This window comes from Musca domestica, unplaced genomic scaffold (genome assembly GCF_030504385.1).
Source record: "Musca domestica strain aabys unplaced genomic scaffold, Musca_domestica.polishedcontigs.V.1.1 48, whole genome shotgun sequence".
NCBI lineage: Eukaryota > Metazoa > Arthropoda > Insecta > Diptera > Muscidae > Musca > Musca domestica.
Window position 1 is genome coordinate 4956995 of NW_026712340.1, and position 20830 is coordinate 4977824.

Below are 20830 nucleotides of genomic sequence, written 5' to 3' on the forward strand. Positions count from 1 at the left end.
GGCGGCTCACACAACCACCATTGCCGGCTCTTGAGTTCTGGTGGCCAACCGAAGGTGCACATTTTCAGCTGACCTCATTGGCAAGTAAACAAGATCATTTTTTTTGTTTACGAACTGCTGGACAACGTATGTTTCCTCATTGGAGAAAACCAAATTCGGCAGTTCACCACTTTGGGCCAAGCGAAGCAACTCTTTAGCTCTTTTGAGTCTATTTTCTTTCTGTTGCGGTGTAAGTTTTTGCACGGTTTGGAATTTCAATGGCTTTACCCCAAGATCATTTTTCAATATTTGCCGAATGGAGCATTGCGACATGTTCAGCTCACGAGCCATTTTTCGGCCACTGCGACGCGGGGTTGCGATCAAGTCGCTTCTTAACTTTTCGAACCATTTCTGCTGATGTTGCTGTTTTCTTCCGTCCACTTCCTCGACGTCGGGCTACGCTACCAGCATCACGGTAACGAGCACAAAAGATTTATTCACATTTACATGCTGGAGTGTTCCAACGATAGCCACTTGGTTTGGTTGGTTGGTTTCCAACCAAATATAAAGAAATCACACTATCACGCTTGAATTCCATTACGAATAATTTTTTTTTCTGGAAAATTCTCACCAAAATGCTTTTGTACGCTTGTAAACAATATAATGAGCTGTCTCTGGAATAATTTTAAGAGCTGTAGGACGAGTGGCTTTGAAATGACAGCAGTCTGAAGTTGGTTGCAGTTTTTCATCTCACACTGTATATGGGAGCTATAGCAATATCTGAACCGATTTTTACTAATTTCAAGTATTTGTTTCTAGTATAAATTTTGTCGGATTTGGAAAAATTCCGCGCATTAGGGATGATACTAGCCATTTGGTGTACAATATACCTGATATTGGATAAAAATATATATGGGAGCTACATCCTTGTCTCGATAAAATTTGGCAGAGGTATTTTTGAGCTTCATTAATTATCTGGTAGCAAACTTAATTTTTGTGGAGTGCATATCACGCATGTGAGGGTCATAAAAGCCCAAATCGAATGCAACATATATATGGGATCTATAACTATGTCTGAACCAATTTTCTCTAAATTTGATGTACACTGTCTCAAACAATTGTCCGTACCCCATACAGCTGAAAATATATTTGATTATAATTCGAAAAAATATTTACCCTATTCGAGTAAAATATTTTTTTTTAATTTACAACAACTGTTTATAATAATTGCCAAAATAAATTTAATATTTTTGGGTCGGATGGAAGACGTTTTGTGTGGCGAAAAGAAAACACCGCGTTGCAGTTAAAGCACCTAAAAGCAACAGTGAAACACGGTGATGGCTCGGTGATGGTGTGGGGTTCAATGGCAGCTGGAGGTGTGGGAAATCTCGTGTTTGTGGAAACCACGATGGACAAATTTAGGTATTTGAGTATTTTAAAAGAAAATTTAAAAGCAAGCGCCACTAATTTGGGCATACAAGACGATTATCGATTATTGCACGATAACGACCCAAAGCACACTTCCATGGTTGTGCGAAAATGGCTGCTCTACAACGTTAAGGAAGTGGTACCTCATCCTCCCCAGAGCCTAGATTAAAACCCCATAGAGCATCTATGGGGTATTTTAGAAAAAAAATCGGCAACATAAAGTAACTAATAAGCAGATGCTGAAAGATGTTATCCTTCAAGAATGGCGGGCTATTTGTGCAGAAACCACAGAAAAACTGGCTTTATCGATGAAAAATCGCTTAAGAGACGGAATCGCTGCTAAGGGATACCACACTAAATATTAAGGACATCAAACATCAATATAATACACATTTCATTAATACATATGTTAATTTTTTTTATAGAGTACGGACAATTTTTCGAGTTAATATTGAGAATTATTTTCAATTTTTTTTTAATAAAAGTGAATCTTTTTTTTATTTTAATATTAATAGGCATTTTTATAACTACTTGTTGGCCCTTAAAAAAAGATTACTACATTCAAATTGGGAAAGTATATTTGGGGTTCGACCCAAATATACAATTTACACATGGAATAAAAGAAAACGAAAAATTGCTCCATTTGGACTCAATAGTTGTCCGACAAGGAAGCAAACTTTACTTTGATTGGTACCAGAAGCAGCGTTAGGACGATTAATCAACTTCTACTCGAGCATCCCCGACGAATAATGGTAATAAGTACAGCAAAACATGTTATTAATAGGGTACTCAAAGTAAGTCATGCTGAATTCCAGTGAATAAAGGGAGGCACCCCGCCAATTAAAACGAGTATTATTTCAGAATCAATATGAAATTATATTCCTGAATGATATACTTGGCCATAAGGGTATGAATCCAATCACAAAAAATATCACACAAAGTCAATGGATTTGTATTTCCAACATGTTGCATATTGTTTGGATGATTGAGGTTTCAATTTTCTGGATTTCCTGGCTTCCGATTTTCAATGAATAATCCTTAATATTTTACCATAGGAGGAACAACGGCACAGTTCGATCCCGTTTCAGCTTTAGACCCCACACTTATGTTTTCAGATATACAACATTTGTCTTTTCTTTTGTGTGAGAAAATTTATGTTGGGCGCCACATAATTTGTAAAATATAATACTTCGTTTTAAAATTTAAGCTGCCGCACATAATCTCATTGACCCCTAAAAACCCAAGAAAATTTAAAAAACTTTAAAAATTTCCTCAGGACAATAGCTATTATGGCCAGGGTAAACAAACATACCAAGTTTTCTTATTTGGTGCCACAAAATCTTTGCTAAAAATGCCCATTTCTTAAACAAGCCCAATCACAACCAGACATCATATCTCACAGACTGTCGACATTACCAACTTAAGTTGGCACAAAGAAACATGTGATCCACCTTTAGCACATGCCCAGCATTAAAGAGATAATTTATCCATGGCCAGGTATGGAAGGGATACAACCAAACAAAACAAAAAACCAACAGCAGCCACAGAGAGGAAATAGGCAAATCTAAGAGTACTTACAAAGGTTGCCACAAGTTTTATCCACATAACAGGCTTTTCGGAGCAAAAGATGCAGACAGCAAGAGGAATGTACATACGACTAAATGAAGGCTGATCCACAAGGAAACGAGTAAAAAACTAAAACAACAAAACGATAAAGGAAATGTGCTAGTTATACGCAAAAAAGAGGGTGATGGGATATTTGTGTGCATTGGACTTGTCTTTGTTCCGTTTGGTAGGTTTTAACTGCCATCGATATATATGTGTGTAGGGTTATAACAGTTCTTTGTTCTGACGCAAATTCTCCCATGTGTGTAGGGGAAAAATCCCGACTGGAATAAAGCAGAAGAAGAAAAAAACAACCAACCGGGCAACGGTAATAAGCAATTTCTGCTTTTACTCTTTATGTATTGTTGATTGTGCGTGTGTCTTTTCTTTATTGTATTCTCACCCATCTATCACGTGGGCTTGAGTAACTACTTCTGGACCTGTCCCAAAGAGAACTGATGTCTTTTCTACGCATTGATTCAGCCACCAGTATGCAGAGATTTTTGTAATATGAACAGGAAAAAGGTATTTCAATTGGTGTTGCTGCCTCAACTGCTGCTCTGGGAGAGAGAACATCCGGCATTTGTTGGCCTGCAATGTAAAAATTACCAAGGAAATACGCACAATTTATTGAGGCATGAAGTTAGACAGGCATGCTAACAAAAAAAGAGGAGGAAGAAAAAAGAAAATCAAACACAGAGCAGCCACAATGTCTAAGGCAGTCGGATCGAATAATCGAAACAGAGATGGAAGTTGCAGGAATTTAGCATACGAGAAAAAAATCTTTCGTAGATTATTTTAAGTTTTCTTCGACTATCAAATATAAGATAGAATAGAATGCAGATCTTTCATACATAAATACCACGCATTGGTCTTCAATATATAGCTATGGTGAGAGTCTTGGCCACGTTTTTCAATCGATTTGGCTGAAATTTTGTATTTGGAGTTAAAATTCTCGCTCGAATTCGAGCCAATTTCATTCTCTCTGCTTTGGTAGTGGTGGACAAAACAAAAAACAGGTTCAAAATATAAGAGAATTTTTGTTCGATTTGTTGACGACCTTTATTCGTCAAAATAAGTAACTACTAATTATGTTGATATGCCCATGTAATAATAGAGAGTTTCTAGGTTGATATGTTGGTAGTTGCGACTGTTAAATAGTGGCGAGGTAACTCATTATTTGTTAATGGAAGCTTTTGCTGGAAACCTTTAAATAACAATTGATGCCTGTATCAGTGGCTGAGTATATAGTATCAAACTGAAGAACGCATGTTGAACCCCTCCAAAATATATATGAGAGCTTTTTCGAAATCTAAGTCGATTACCACCAATTTCAAACAGCATCATTATGCGATTGAGATGACAATTTCCAGACGAACCGTATTGAGATTTGTGAGAATCGGTTAAAATTTAGATATATCTCCCATATACAGGGTGAGATAAAAAAACTGCAACAAATTCAAACGCCAAATTTTCACATTTTTTTTTTTAAATTTTATTGAATGAAAGCAAAAATATCGGAAATAGCATCAAATTTTAAAATACGTTTAGATTTGTTCGAATCGGTCACCTTTGGCACGAATTATGGCCTTCAAACGGTCAACGAAACCGTCACACGCTGTCCGAATGTTGTTCTGCGGTATTTTGATCCATTTCCGGCGAAGCGCTTGTTTGAGGTGATTTTTTAGTGCCAACCTTGCTTTCCAAAATACTCCAGACACAATAGTCCAACCGGTGGTCATTGTGCGCTGAAAATGAAGCGAGGAACCTCATTTTGTAACCATTCTGTTGAAATGTCCATGGTGTGCGACCAAAATGTTTGCGTGCCCAAGGCTTTAATACAACCTACAGAATATTTTCACGATAATATTCGGTATTTACTCTGATGCCACAGTCGATTAATACGAGCGGAGAGCGAACATCGGCTGTTATGGCGGCCCCCACCATCACTATGGCCGGCGCTTGAGTTCAGGTGGCCAATCGAAGGTGCACATTTTTAGCTGACCTCTTTGGCAAGTAAACACGATCATTTTGTTTGTTAACAAACTGCTGGACAACGAATGTTTTCTCATCGGAGAAAACCAAATTCGGCAGTTCACCACCTTCGGCCATGTGAAGCAGCTCTTTAGCTCTTTTGAGTCTATTTTCTTTATGTTGCAGTGTAAGTTCTTGCACTTTTTGGAATTTCAATGGCTTGACCCCGAGCTAATTTTTCAATATTTGCCGAATGGAATATTGCGATATGTTCAGCTCACAAGCCATTTTCCGGCCACTACGACGCGGATTTCGATCAAGTCACTGCTTTACTTTTCGGACCATTTCTGCTGATGTTGCTGTTTTCTTGCGTCCACTTCCTTGATGTTGGGCTACCCTACCAGTATCGCGGTAACGAGCGATCGTACGAGACACAAAAGATTTATTCACATTTAAATGCTGGAGCTCTATCGATAGCCACAGCAGTCTGAAAATGGTTGCAGTTTTTTCATCTCACCCTGTAAATCTTCAACCGATTTCGGGTTAATTGTGCACCAAATGGCCAATATCGACCCAAATGAACTGAATTTTGGCAATTCTGACTGAGAAAATCTTCAAAATTTGAGAAAATCGGTACAAATATAGCTATAGCTCCCACATATGTTTCATCCGGTTTGGGATTTCGAGTACCTCACATGCGTAATATGCACTCCACAACAACGATTTTCGATGCCGGACATCAGATACAGCTCGAAATTAACTCTGCCAAATTCTATCGAGATCTGTTCAGACTTTTATATACCTTCGATATACTATTATTGTCTACCATATAATGTAATATCAACCCAAATTGGATAGATTTTCTCATATTCAACCGATTTTTTTTAATATAATTCTCTTCGAATTCATATCATGCACTATACAGCAATATTATTTGGTACTAGAGGTACAAAAGCCTCCGTCAAATTTATTGAAAATCGATTGAGAGTTAGATATAGTTCCCAAATTGTATCTACTCTAACATGGGAAATATTGAAAATGTTAAATGTTTGAATAGCAGCAAGTCTCATAAAAATAAAGTCCGATTCGATTTTCTTCAAACTTTGCATATCCCAAAGTGATAACTTCGCTCATGAAGTTGTACGTTCCTCTGCTTGACGTGTACGTCTACCACAAAAAGTAAAATTTGATAATAGTCATAATTCTTCTAAATGCCGAATCATTGCCCTGTTCCTTTGGAGTTAGCATTTTGTGCATTGGATATTCAGGTCCAATCTAATGAATAAATTCTCATATGCTCAGGGCCGATTGAAACCTTCTTACACCTTTGAATAAGATTTTTTACTCGAGTGTATTTCATATTATTTGAAACTTCTACAATTGCAAAAATTTTTTTTTTTTGCATTCTCACATTTAAATGCCGAACAGCTGCCCAAGAGTACACTTATGCGAACACATACACCCATACAAACATACATACGTAATATTACACATTTGGCACAAAGATTCAAATGTTTGTAGGTGGATTTATGAAACGGTTTTTCCTGCTTCGAATTTCTTCCACTTTCGTTCGCTAGAGCATGCAAGTTCTCAAATTTTTTTCGTACACACTTTATTTATATTCCCAACATTTTAGCAGGAAATTGGCCACTTAATAAGCCAAAGCTGTGGAGGTGTGAGTGTATGTGTGCAGAACTAACAAAAAAACCAAGACGTTTGTTGTTGTTGCTGGTATGGAAGGCAGTGTGAGGAGTATGGCGATATTTTACCCGGAACTCCATGGAGCGGTGTGAAAAATAAACAAAATTAGCATAAATGTTTAATATATGCAAATGGTTATAAATTTAAATGATAATAAATAAAGCGAACCCGTAATGGAAATATTCATTCATTAGTTGGTTTTCTTTTTAAATGAAATTCTAAAATATGAATCACATATTTAATGGAAATATGAAAATGAATTGCGGTATGAGGAGAGAAATTTGGTGACACAAAAAGAGGGAGTTACGTGCTGAGTAATATCCCGAAAAAGCTTTATATTACTAAGAGAAATACAAGGTGTGTATGATAACCCAACAATTTGTAGAGCGAGATAACAATACACGGTGAGATGAAAAAACTGGAACCAACTTCAGACTGCTGTCATTTCTAAGCCGCTCGTTTAAAAGCTATTAAAATTATTCCAGTGACAGCTCATTATATTGCTTACAAGCGTACAAAAGCATTTTGGTGAGCATTTTCCAGAAAAAAAGTTATTCGTGATGGAATTCAAGTGTGATAGTGTGATTTCTTTATATTTGGCTGGAAAACCATAAGTGGCTATCGTTAGAGCACTCCAGCATTCAAAGGTGAATAAATCTCTTCTGTCTCGTACCATCGCTCGTTACCGTGATAGTGGTTGCGTAGCCCGACGTCAAGAAAGTGGACGGAAGAAAACAGCAACATCAGCAGAAATGGTTCGAACAGTAAAGAAGCGACTTGATCGAAACCCGCGTCGCAATGGCCGAAAAATGGCTCGTGAGCTGAACACATCGCAATATTCCATTCGGCAAGTATTGAAAACTGAGTTCGGGGTAAATCCATTGAAATTCCAAAAAGTGCAGGAACTTACACCGCAACAGAAAGAAAATAGACTCAAAAGAGCTGAAGAGTTGCTTCGCTTGGCCTAAAGTGGTGAACTGCCGAATTTGATTTTCTCCGAAGAGAAAACATTCGTTGTCCAGCAGTTTATTAACAAACAAAATGATCGTGTTTACTTGCCAAAGAGGTGCACCTTCGGTTGGCCATCTGAACTCAAGCGCCGGCCGTATTAATCGACTGTGGCATCAAAATAAATACCGAATATTATCGCGAAAATATTCTGGAAGGTGTATCGAAGCCAAGGGCATGCAAACATTTTGGCCGCAGACCTTGGACATTACAACAGGACTCAGCACGAGCCACCCAAGAATCATTGCCACCAAAATCTCCGGATACCAATCCGTTCGATTATTGCGTATGGAGTATTTTGGAAAGCAAGATTGGCACTAAAAATACCAAAGTGTCAATCACCTCAAGCAAGCGGTTCGCCGGAAATGGACCAAAATACAGCAGAGCAACATTCGGGCAGCGTGTGACGGTTTCATGGGCCGTTGGATGGCCATAATTCGTGCCAAACGCGACAACTTCGAACATATCTAAACGTATTCTAAAATTTGATGCTATTTCCGACATTTTTTGCTTTCATACAATAAAATTAAAAAATTATGGCGTTTGATTTTGTTGCAGTGTTTTTTTTTTATTTTACCCTGTATATATATATTCAACTAATTTCGGGTTAATTGTGCACCAAATGGCCAAAATAAATCTAAACGACCTGCATTTTGGCACATCCAACCCAATTCAGGCTCGAAGCAAGTACGTCAAAATTTGTGAAAATCGGTTCAGATATAACTATATCTCCCATATATATGTTTCATCCTATTTGGTGTTTAAGTCCCTCGCATTAGTAATATGCACTCCAGAAGAATAATATTTGTATCAGATACACCTCAGAAATTCATCTGCCAAATTTTATTGAGATCGGTTCAGATTTGGATATAGCTTTCATATATATATATATATATATATATATATATATATATATATATATATATCCGATTTCAGGTTTTTTAAGCACCAAATGGCTAATATCAGCACAAATGGACTGAATTTTGGCAATTTCGACTGAGTTCATCCTAGAAGCAAGAATTTTACATCTTGGTGAAAATCGTTTCAGATTTAGCTATAGCTCTCATATATGTGTTTCCTCCGATTTGATGTTAAACAACATTGATATTTGGTACCGGGCATCAGATAGTTCTACAAAATACCTCTGCAAAAGGTATTCAGATTTTTATATAGCCTAGATATTCATCTTTAACCGATTTTACGGTTATTGCTCACCATTTATATACACTCGGGCCAAATTGAATAGATTTTATTATGTTCCACCAAATTTTTTCGTTTGGTGACACTCTGTCGGGTATATCTATTGCTCCAATAAATATTTTTTAATATAATCCTAATGGAAGTCATATCATCATGGTAGTCATATCGTCCATGGTAGGTTCGACCTACTTCACATAAATTCCCAATATAAACTTTTTTGTTACGGGAGCTGTACTAAATACGCATAGTCGTGTAGGGTATCATTTAGTCGGCCCTATTCGACTTTGGCCTTGCCTTACTGGTTTTTAGGTACTTCCTCCTATATTATAAGACTTGAAACCTTGTCTGATCCTCATTATCCCGAATTTGCTTAGTCAAGCATTTGACAAGACTAACTAGCCTTGATTCGTTCTCGTTTGAGGACCTTGAAAAATTACCATATCGCAGACTTGTTATCCCGCCTAATCCATTCCATACAACTCATGCAAGTAGGGCATGACAAATTTAATAAAGAAAAACAACTTCAAATCATTTTAAATAAAATCAAGGCATTTTTATGCCACTCATTCAAAATTTGAATTCCACAAAAAATTAGTTCAATTTCATGTTTCGAACATTCTCATTAGTCATTCTTTGTGCCGTATGCAAAACCAATTCTCAGACAATGGCCATTCATATCGGCCAACACAAAAAACTTCAACTCTTGTGTGAAGAGGCAATGTGCAACTAATTAAGTTAAAATTGGCTTTTCATATGCTTGTCCATCATCCAGCATCCTCAACGGCAGAAATAAGCAACTGCCACTATTTTAAACTAGCAAAAAAGAACGAACCATGTGAGCTTGGTATATATTCCCTATGGTTTTTTTTTCATGGTTTCCCTAAGCTATTTAATGGGCTAGTATCCCAAATGCAACAGCAACAAAAACTTACTAACCACAACACCACAGAGTGCTAAAGATAAATGCTGTATCATGATCCAACACTTATCCCCCTTTGGGGAAAATAAAAAAACACAACAAAACGAAACAACTCTTGGAAGAAGCCCATACAAACCAGACAGCCAGCCATGGATAAAAAGGTGTGGACAGACAGCCAAGTTGTTGAAGTAATTCCGCTCATATGCGATCACTCCAAAAGTGAAATATGAATGTTAAAAAATCACGATTTTATCGGCCATAACTGGAGGGATATCTACTTACTGAACCACCACCACATAATAATGTCCAGCAAGCAGCAACAACAAATAAAAGGCCAAAAAAGACCGCTTCAATCCCAGACCATCATTATCAACATCATCGCGATATGATAAGAAACGTTTTGTGCTTTCCATAAAGAAAAAATGATCGCTGAAAAACGTTTTTTTTTCTTTTTTTTGTTTCAAAACTAAAAGCTTGCTTTGCTTTAACGCTAAGCTTTGAATGCAACCGTTGCGGTTATGATGGCTTTGGGGCAATGTGATAACTATGAAAATGTTTTATGGCAATTGTAATGTGAATGTAATTACAAAAAGGGGCAGGGGCGTAAAATTTAGGGGATGTCCGGGGGTATAAAAATGGCTATGCTTTAAAAATATTTCAAAAAACTTCAGGGACAAAGAAGAGTTCTTGAAAATATTTAAAAAAAATGGAAAAGGAAAATAAAAAAATTGATGGTGAAAAAAATCCAAAAAACAAATAAGAAATTTAGGTCTTACCTATAGTTTAGTAACAACTCTTCAATTTTTTTGAAATTTTTTCTGTGGTAGGTATTTTGTACCCTGATTCCGGGAAACTATTTTTTTCTTGGGGCGGTCCCAAGACCCCAGATGAAAAAGTCCGGTTGCATGACCCGGGCTATACCTGGATCCACTTGTCTGAATTTGGTAAGAATTTTCTAGAAAAAAAGTTGTTCGTGGTGGAATTCAAGCGTGGTAGTGTGATCGTTCGTTACCGTGACACTGGCAATGTAGGCCGACGAAGAAAACAGCAACATCAGCAGAAATGGTTCGAAAAGTAAAAAAGCGAATTGATCGGAACCAGCGTAGCAGTGGCCCAAAAATGGCTCGTGAGCTTAACATATCGCAATATTCCATTCGGCAAATATTGAAACATGAGCTCGGGGTAAGCCATTGAAATTCCAAAACGTACAAGAAGTTACAGCGCAACAGAAAGAAAATAGACTCAAAATAGCTAAAGAGTTGCTTCGTATGGCCGAAAATGGTAAACTGCCGAATTTGGTTTTCTCCGATGAGAAAACATTCGTTGTCCAGCAGTTTGTAAACAAACAAAATGATCGTGTTTACTTGCCAAAGAGGTCAGCTGAAAATGTTCACCATCGATTGGCCACCAGAACTCAAGCGCCGACCATGGTGATGGTGTGGGCCGCCATAACAGCCGATGGTCGCTATCCGCTCGTATTAATCTACCGTGGCATCAGAAAAAATGTCGAATATTATCGCGAAAATATTCTGGAGGGTGTATTAAAGCCTTGGGCATGTAAACATTTTGGCCGCAGACCTTGGGTATTCCAACACGCACTCAGCACGCGCCACCCAAGAATGGTTATAAAATGAGGTTTCTCGCATCATTTCCAGCTCATAATGGCCACCAATATCTCCGGATACCAATCCGTTGGACTATTGTGTCTGGAGTATTTTGGAAAGCAAGGTTGGCACTAAAAGTGTGTCGATCACCTAAAGCAAGCGCTTCGCCGGGAATGGGTCAAAATAGCGCCGAACAACATTCGGGCAGCGTGTGACGGTTTCATTGGCCATTTGAAGTCCATAATTCGTGCCAAAGGTGACCAATTCGAACAAATCTAAACTTATTCTAAAATCTGATGCTGTTTCCGACATATTTTGCATTCATTCATTAAAATTAAAAAAAAAAAAAAATTACAAATTTACATTTTTATCACAAACCTACCACCCAAGAGGATCCCAAAACTATAACTTCGAAATGTCAGCTTCACCCGTTCAGTCTAAATTAAAATTATTCCAAAATTTAGAACAATTTAGTACAGTTCGCACACTTAGCATTTCCAAACCCACCTCCATATTTTCCTACCTTGATTCCCATACCAAAGTTTTTAGCCCTATTCGTTCACATAATACCAAATGCTACAATTTAAGATGTTTAGTACCATTTTAGAACTTTACATAACCTTAAATTTCGATCTCCCAAAAACCCTTTGGTACATCTATCCTTCACAACATCAGTGACTCTCGTTCTAAATTTCAGAATTCTAGATTATTCCGTTTGTCCAATATAAAGTATTAAATTTTTAGTAAATTTTAGTATTTTCGGAACACTTTTAGTACGAAATTCCAAAAGCCCAGCCTTATCACACGCCATCGTAGCAAGACTGGGGCTCGTGTATAATTTCAAGATTCCAGCTGCAACCTTTTCGTCTGGGTGATGATTGAAATTTTGAGCTAGATAGAATGGGTCAATATTATTGAGTTTTCCGCATGATCTAGCACTGACACAAATTTTAGGATTTACCAAGTTTAATCAAAATCGTGTGCTTCTTTTTTTGTTCTAAGAGGTGAATTATTTTCTGTAAAATCTTTGTCTTTGAGGGGTTAGAAAGAACGATCCGATATTGCCCGTCTTCGAACTCGATCAAAGTTCAGCCAAAAATCGGTCCAAATCGAGCTCTCCCTTCAAGAGTTATCGTGTGCACCAGCCAGCCAGAAACACGGAAGGACCAAATGCCCTGAAACGGATTTGGTCCAAAGAGAATTTGAGTCTAAAACCGTTACTTCTATGAGACACGTTTTGACTATATGGCTAAGGGTATAAAAACAAAGGATTTATTAAAAATGAAACGAAAGTTATTCGAAAATATTTTAAAAAATCTGAAATTTTTACGTCTGATATGACTTTAAAAAAATTCCACCTCCCTGCCTTTCGGATCATGTCATGCATCAACTCCTGACACCCTAAGCAAGTACCTACCAGTGGGTACTTAAAGTCTGTTTTATTATTTTTTTGTGTTTTGTTTTTAAGAAAGGCAATTTTTGCGCTAATAAAATGTATGTTGTACACCATGAAATTTCTGTCTGTCTGTCTGTTCGCCTGTCAATGAGTGGTTGGTTTGGTTGGCCTCTGGTTTATTGGTTATGGGGCCCTCTTGAAAACAAGTTTTCAAGGCATCATGATCACATATCAACACATGAAAGAAAAAAAAAACAAAAACGTGGACCGATCGACCCAAACATAAACAGAGACTCATGTTGACCTATGTCATCGACAATGGCTGGTCTAACCTTGAAATGTGCTCATAATCTGCAAAGCCCAAGCACTCATATATGTAGGTAGGTATGACGACAACATGCCGCCTCTCTTTGTTTGTTGTATGCAACAATTGAGCCAAGTTTAAGGAGGGCATAACTTGACTTGTTCCATGTGACTTGGAAGCATGGAGAGCAGCTCAAGAGCAGAGAGTGAGAGAAAGGGTGTATGCAACTACCATAAAAAACCCCCATAACACCAGCTCCATTATATGTGGCGATTGAAACGCTCGTGACTGTAAAGACATAAACGCTGGTGGCTTTGCAGATAGATACCAATGATGATGGTGGTGGTAGTGGCGGCGGCTATGGTGGTGGTCTATGACGGCATGTAAGCTGTAAAATTGCAACGCCAACCCAACAAAACACCCCTCAATGGCAGCAACACCAACTCCATCGCCATTGCCATAATCATCGTCATCATCGTCGCCACCAGCAGCTACACTCAAGAAATTGTTTTTACCGACTTTTGGGGTATTTTCGTTGGTTTGATTCCAAAAACGTGCTGTGGCAATTAAAATTAAATACAATTTTTAGATGAATTGCCTATGTGTGTAAGAATGTATGTTAAGTGGCATGTCTTGGTTACGGTTTTGGGTTTAACTTTTTTGGATGTTGTTTATATTCCAATGGAAATGTTTAATTGTATAAAACTCGCAAAATGTGGTGTTGATAGATTTGTAAATTTGTTTTTGGGGGGCACCCGGTCAACGGCGTCGCAGTGTGCCAAAGTAAACTCCATAAGAAAAATGAAACCTGCATCATAGCCATGTTAATGTTTTCGACAGCCGAACATGGTACCTGAAGTAGTGCACCGCAACTACTGCATAATGTTAACATCAGTTGGAAAAGGCTGCCGCTTTGCTGCCGTTGAAGCATGGCACAGTGGGGAGGATTTTTGAAAAGGATTAAAATAATTACGGGGTAAATTCCATGGAACATAAATAGGCGAACTTTAATAATTTTTTTTAGCATTTTATAGTTAAGAGAACTTTTGAAATTTTATTATATTTCGTGGAGTTGACAAAATTGACACTTGCAATTTTAAAAATCCGTACTTCTACATTTACTAAGCAGAGTCGTCTAAATATAAGCCAATTTTTTGTTTGATTGTAGGAGAGTATAGAATTATAAGAAAATGTGGCAAATATATATATTTAAATATTCCTATTGAAATAGATTCTACCAAATATATTTTCAAACTTCTTGTATTATATTCCCCCAAAATTATCTATGCATATTTAGTAGAGCTCCCGTAATAATAGAATTTATTTTAAGTAGATCATACCACCTATCAACATTTGGCTTTAAAGCACTTATAGTTTGCTATAGAGAAGGATTATATTAAAAAAATGTATATCGGAGCCGAGTTCCACAAAATGGAAACGTACGTCCCGAAATTCACTCCATTTGGGCTGAAATTCATTTCATTATTTGCACAAACATCTGAAATTGGATTAAGGATATGTATGAGGATATCTGAATCTTAGCCGCTCTCGATAAAATTTGGCAAAGGTATTTCCGAGCTTTATAAGATATTTGGTACCAAATATCATTGTTGTCGAATGTATTTTATGAATGTGAGAGCTATGGCTATATCTGAACCGACTTTCTCCGAATTCGATGTACTTGCTTCTAGATTGAATTTGGTCGGATGTACCAAAATTCAAGACTCTTGGACTGATATTGGCCATTTTGTGCACAATTACCAGAAATCGGTTGAGGATATATATGGGAGCTATATCCAAATCTGAATCTTGACAAAATTTGATATACTTATTTGAGAGCTGCATATTTGTTGTGTTGTGTTGCCCATATTCGACGGACCCATGTTTTGTTTTTTTAAATCAAAGAAAAAAAATAAAATTTGGCGGTTGGCAATGTTAATCGTTTAATTTGTTCCAAGTAGATTTTTTTACATCAATTTTTGAATATGATATCTCTCAAATGGCCGCCTCTGGCGTTGATGACGTATTGTGCCCTGTTTGCTGCATTTTCCATCGTTTTTGCCAACATTTCGGCCGGAATAGCTTCATCGGACATAATAATTTTGTTCCAAAATTGCTCGTCATCTTCGGCCATTTCGATGACTCTTTGGGCCAATTCCAATCGACGAGGCTTGTCCGCAGGCAACTTTCTTTGCGTCAATTGAATTTTGTACGGGAACAAATGCAAATCAATGCGAATAATCCGTTGTAAAGTGGACCGAGCCATGCCCAACTGCTGAGAACGGAGTTTTTGGGATGTTCTTGTGGACCCCTCAACACTGGCTCGTACGGCAGCGATATTCTCGCCTGATCGCCTTGGTCGACTTTTATATGGCCTCTTCGGATTAGAAAGAGCCTTACCAGTCGAAAATGTTTCGTATAAACGCTTAATGGTGTTCTCAGAAGGCGCAGTTCTCACATTTTTTTTTCACAATTGACTTCTTCTGTTGAATGTAAATTTCAAATATTTCAGAGCGCTCGCGTGGCGTATATTGGTTCATGGAAAAAATCTGCTTGGACTGACGCTTCAAACGCGGTATGTCATTAAGCGATGTGACATCTCTGTCAAAAGTTATGGCGTTGCCAGATGGGTCCGTCGAATATGGGCAACCCTGTACATATTGCTCGTGTGAGGTACTTTAAACTTCAAATCGTATGAAACATATATATAAGAGAGCTATGGCTATATCTGAACCGAATGTCCTGTATCAAATATCATTGAAATTTGAAGTACTTGCTCCTTGACTAAATTCCGTCGGATATGCCAAAATTCAGGTCATTGGGACTGATATTGGGAAAATTAACCCGAAATCGGGTGACGATATATGAGAACTATATCTAAATCTTATCCGATTATCAGCAATTTCAAAAGGGTTCGTCATTGGGCCAAACAAATATTGTTCGCAAAATTTCATCTCAATCGGATAATAAATGCGACTTAAATGCATAAATCGACCCAGAAAGTGATTTTATGCAGATCCTCAAAATAACTATGGGTCTATCTCGCTTTCTTCTCCATGTTACAAATGCACAAAGACATAATACCCTTACCAATATGTGGTATAGTGTATAAAAAGAACAGAAGAGACAAATATTAAAATTTGGCGCCCAAATAAACGAAAACTCAAACAATTAAAAAAAATGGAAGAGCTTAAACAATTTTGTGGACTAAAAGGTTGTAACTGCAAAAGTGACGCCCAATATTCTGAAAAGTTTGAGAAGTTGAGATCATTAAAAAAAAAACAGAAAAAACAAATATTAAAATTCGCGCCCAATCTAAAAAAAACAATCGAAAAATGATAACGGGAAAATACTGGAATATGGGGCCAACAGACTAAAATAATGAAAGTGGCGCTCAATCTTGCAGCGAATTTCGGAAAAAGCTTATAAGTGTATGACATGTGTATCACATTTATAATAATGCATAAATTTTCCAAACAAAATCTGCCATTGTGTCCCTCTCATGCATGCATTGTATTTGTTGCATGCTGCATGCGTTTTTCCTTAACTACTCTGACAGCTAATGGTGAAACAGCAGGCATTTCTTAGTTTACATATAAATGAGGTGTGAATGAGGCTTTTAATACTCGTTAGCGCTGGTTGCTTTTTTTTTTGGCAATTTCTTAACCATTTAATTGTGGAGTCATGGAGTGCTTCATTAGATAACCTGATCAGTGTTACTCGATAGATTACAGTTTTGGTTGTCATGAAAATATCAACTTTGGATTTTTTCCTGTTTTCATAAGTTTTTTTTTGTCGCTTCAGACGCTCGCTGGGCTTTTCAATTTTCAAAGTTTTATTTGTTTATTTGTCATATGATTAATAAATGATTAATGGCGCCCAACGTTTTACGCTGCACACCAAGCGCAGGCTTTTATCTTTGACTTTCCATCTCCCTCAAAATCACATCGCTCAGTCATTTATACCGTTTTTTCACGATTGTTGTTGTTGTTGTTATTATGTTTGATTGTCAGTCACTCACCTATTGCAAGGGGGTTGGGGAGCTTTGATTTGTTGTTGTTGTTCGGGGTTTATTGTATGGATATAAGAGAGTTAAACAAATATGATTTGAATTCCCTTTCGGAAAGAAAGACTGTCATAAAAATTCAGTCATTCATTCCTGGGCCATTGTAGTGGCCATGTCACAAGTTACCTAGCTGGCTGGCTGGCTGGCTAGCTGTCTGCTTGCTTGATTGTCTGTTTATTGTTTTATGATCTCAATCAAATCCGCTTTCAATAACGCCATTGCGTGCTGGCTGCGTTTAATAAACCTTATCAGTTTCACTTGGTTTCTGTGAAATATGAAATGAAACCCGTTTCGTTGCCAGATATCAACATATCAAATTTTATGATATTTATTCATTTTTATAATTTCCTTAAGACTGTAAGAACAAGTTAGGACTGATATGAATGCGTGGGGAGGGAGGGGGTGAAAAGCTCGTCATTTTGTAAACAAAGTTCTCGATTTAATTGGTTATAAAGTTAGGGAGAAAATAGTAGGTGTGTTCCTAAGGGCAAGAATGTAATACACCGGTAAATATATTAGGGTAATTAGTCGGAATATATCCACAGAAATCACAAGTATTTGAAATTACTTCCACATTTCTCTGGGACAAACCTTTATTTGCTTTATTTTGCTAGTTCTGCCAGGCATTCTTTTTCACTCTACCCCCTTTGCGATAGGTTAGGCGTTATTCATTCCTAGCATACTACCTACATGTATACCAACCACAACTACGACAGGGTGTTACTAATCTATCATTTTTAACCTGAGAGCGCAAGAAATACTTTTGACAAGCCAACGGCATAAATAGACAAGACAGGCAAGCGCTAAACTTCACTCAAATTGCCATATGTCAGCGTGCAAGCGTGTGTGTGGACTTTCGTTCATGGAAAATGTCAGAGCCAAGTATTATCATATCAAAAGTTTGTTTTCGAACATAAAAACAAATCTGAACTCTCTGTGTAAGCAGTGGTTGGTCGCATTTCTTTCCGACACGTTACATGATAGTTCGTCCATCATGTAGAAAAGGGCACGCATGAAATCAGGCCAGTTCACATTTGTTTATATTTATTCTATTTGCTTTGATTTATTTAAACATAAATCCAACCCCCCTCCCCTCTCCCGTGCGCTCACTCCCTTCACTGATTAGTTTGAACAATGATTGAAGACTTACCTGTTTGGTGTATTTATGTCACGCTAATATAACAGCACACGCTTTCCTTTTTTGTTCTGTCCCGTTTCTTTTGTAAAGATAAATCTAAAAGTAGAAAGAAAATAATGGGATTAGTCAGAATGAAAAAAAAAAATAATTGCTAAGAATGTTTTTTGTTTAATAATTAAAAGGCGGGACAATATTTGAAAGAAATAACTACTTATTTTTTAGGGAAGATACAAAAATATAAAAAAATTGGTGCATAAGGCAATGAAATTTACTTGAGCCAGATATTAAGAGCAGCTTTACAGATTAGTGCTTAGAGGAATTTCAGGAGCAGTATCGACTGCTCAGAATAGGTTGGAATGGAATATGGTATAAACAAACGCGTCCGATAAGTTGGCGCCCAATAAATTAAAAGTCTGTCCTTGACAACTTTAAAAATATCGATGGAGGTGTTGAACACTGGAAGCATGAGATATTCTTCAAAGCAAATAAAATTCCGATGGAAAACGAAATGAAACAGAAATAAAGACCTCCCATGAGTTGGCGCCCAATCAGCTCAGCTAAGAGGATACTTAAAATCTGACTCATTTTTGACAAAGGCCCCCAAATATATGAAATATATTTTAAACTGTATATGGAAACATAAAAAAACATCAGCGAACAAAAGCATTTTAGTGAGAATTTTTCAGAAAAAAAGTTGTTCGTGATGGAATTCAAGCGTGATAGTGTGATTTCTTTATATTTGGCTGGAAAACCACAAGTGGCTATCATTAGAACGCTCCGGCATTTAAATGTGAATAAATCTTTTGTGTCTCGTACCATCGCTCGTTACAGTGATACTGGTAGCGTAGACCGACATCAGGGAAGTGGACGGAAGAAAACAGCAACATCAGCAGAATTGGTTCGAAATGTCGCGTCGCAGTGGCCGAAAAATGGGACGCGAGCTGAACATATCGCAATATTTCATTTGGCAAGTATTGAAAAATGAGCTCGGGGTAAAGCTATTGAAATTCCAAAAAGTGCAAGAACTTACACCGCAACAGACAGAAAATAGACTTAAAAGAACTAAAGAGTTGCTTCGCCTGGCCGAAAATGTTGAACTGCCGAACTTGGTTTTCTCCGATGGGAAAACATTTGCTGTCTAGCAGTTTGTAAACAGACAAAATGATCGTTTTTACTTGCCAAAGAGGTCAGCTGAAAATGTTCACATTCGGTTGGCCAACAGAAATCAAACGCCGGCCATGGTGATGGTGTGGGCCGCCATAACAGCCGATGGTCGCTCGCCGCTCATATTAATCGACCGTGACATCCGAATAAAGGCCGAATATTATCGCGAAAATATTCTGGAGGGTGTATTTAAGCCTTCGGCATGCAAACATTTTGGCCGCAGACCTTGGACATTCCAACTGGACTCAGCACCAACGCACGCGCCACACAAAAGTGGTTACAAAATGAGGTTCCAGTGCACTCCAGCATTTAAATGTGAATAAATATTTTGTGTCTCGTACCACCGCTCGTTACCATGATACTACCTTGGCCGAAAGCGGTTTTCTCTGATGAGAAAACATACCTTGTCCAGCAGTTTGTAATCCAGCAAAATGATCGTGTTTACTTGCCAAAGAGATCAGCTGAAAATGTGCACCTTCGGTTGGTCACCAGAACTCAAGCGCCGTCCATGGTGATGGTGTGGGCCACCATAACAGCCGATGGTCGCTCTCTGCTCGTATTAATCGACCGTGGCATCAGAATAAATGTCGAATATTATCGCGAAAATATTATGGAGGGTGTATTAAAGCCTTGGGCACGCAAATATTTTGGCCGCAGACCTTGGGCATTCCAACAGGACTCGCTACATTTTCAGCGCACAATGGCCACCAAAATCTCCGATAACAATCCTATTGACTACTGTGTCTGGAGTATTTTAGGAAGCAAGGTTAGCATTAAAAAATACCAAAGTGTCGATCACCTCAAGCAAGCTCTTCGTCGGGATTGGGCCAAAATGCCGCACAGCAACATTCGGGCAGCGTGTGACATTTGAAGGCCATAATTCGTGCCAAAAGTGACCAATTCGAACAAATCTAAACGTATTTTAAAATTTGATGCTATTTCCGAAATTTTTTTGTTTTAATTCAATAAAATTTATAAAAAAATGTAAAAGTTATGGCGTTTGGCTTTGTTGCAGTTTTTTTAACTCACCCTGAGCTATATCTAAATGTCAACCGATCTCGATATAATTTGGGAAAGGTATTTCTGTGCTGTATTTGATAAATTTTTCCAAAAATTGTTGTTACAGAGTGCATATTACGGTTGTGGGTAACAAATATAACGAATCGGATGAACAATATACATGAGAGCTATAACTATATCTGAACCGATCTTCACCGAATTTGACATACTAGCTTCTAGACTCAATTCGGTCATAAGTGCCAAATTCCATCCCACTTGGACAAATATTAGACGTTTGGTGCACAATAAAAGTAAATCGGACGAAGTTACATATATGAGAGCTAT

At 37.6% G+C, this 20830-nt stretch overlaps 1 protein-coding gene across 1 annotated transcript in view; it reads right to left on the reverse strand.

The window, feature by feature from the left end:
• Positions 1–20830, reverse strand: part of LOC101901019 (roundabout homolog 2) — a 331539-nt gene that overhangs the window by 231600 nt on the left and 79109 nt on the right. The window contains exon 2 of the mRNA XM_059127829.1: positions 18335–18418. The gene's annotated coding sequence lies outside the window, so the exon portion shown is untranslated. The remainder of the gene's footprint in view (positions 1–18334; positions 18419–20830) is intronic.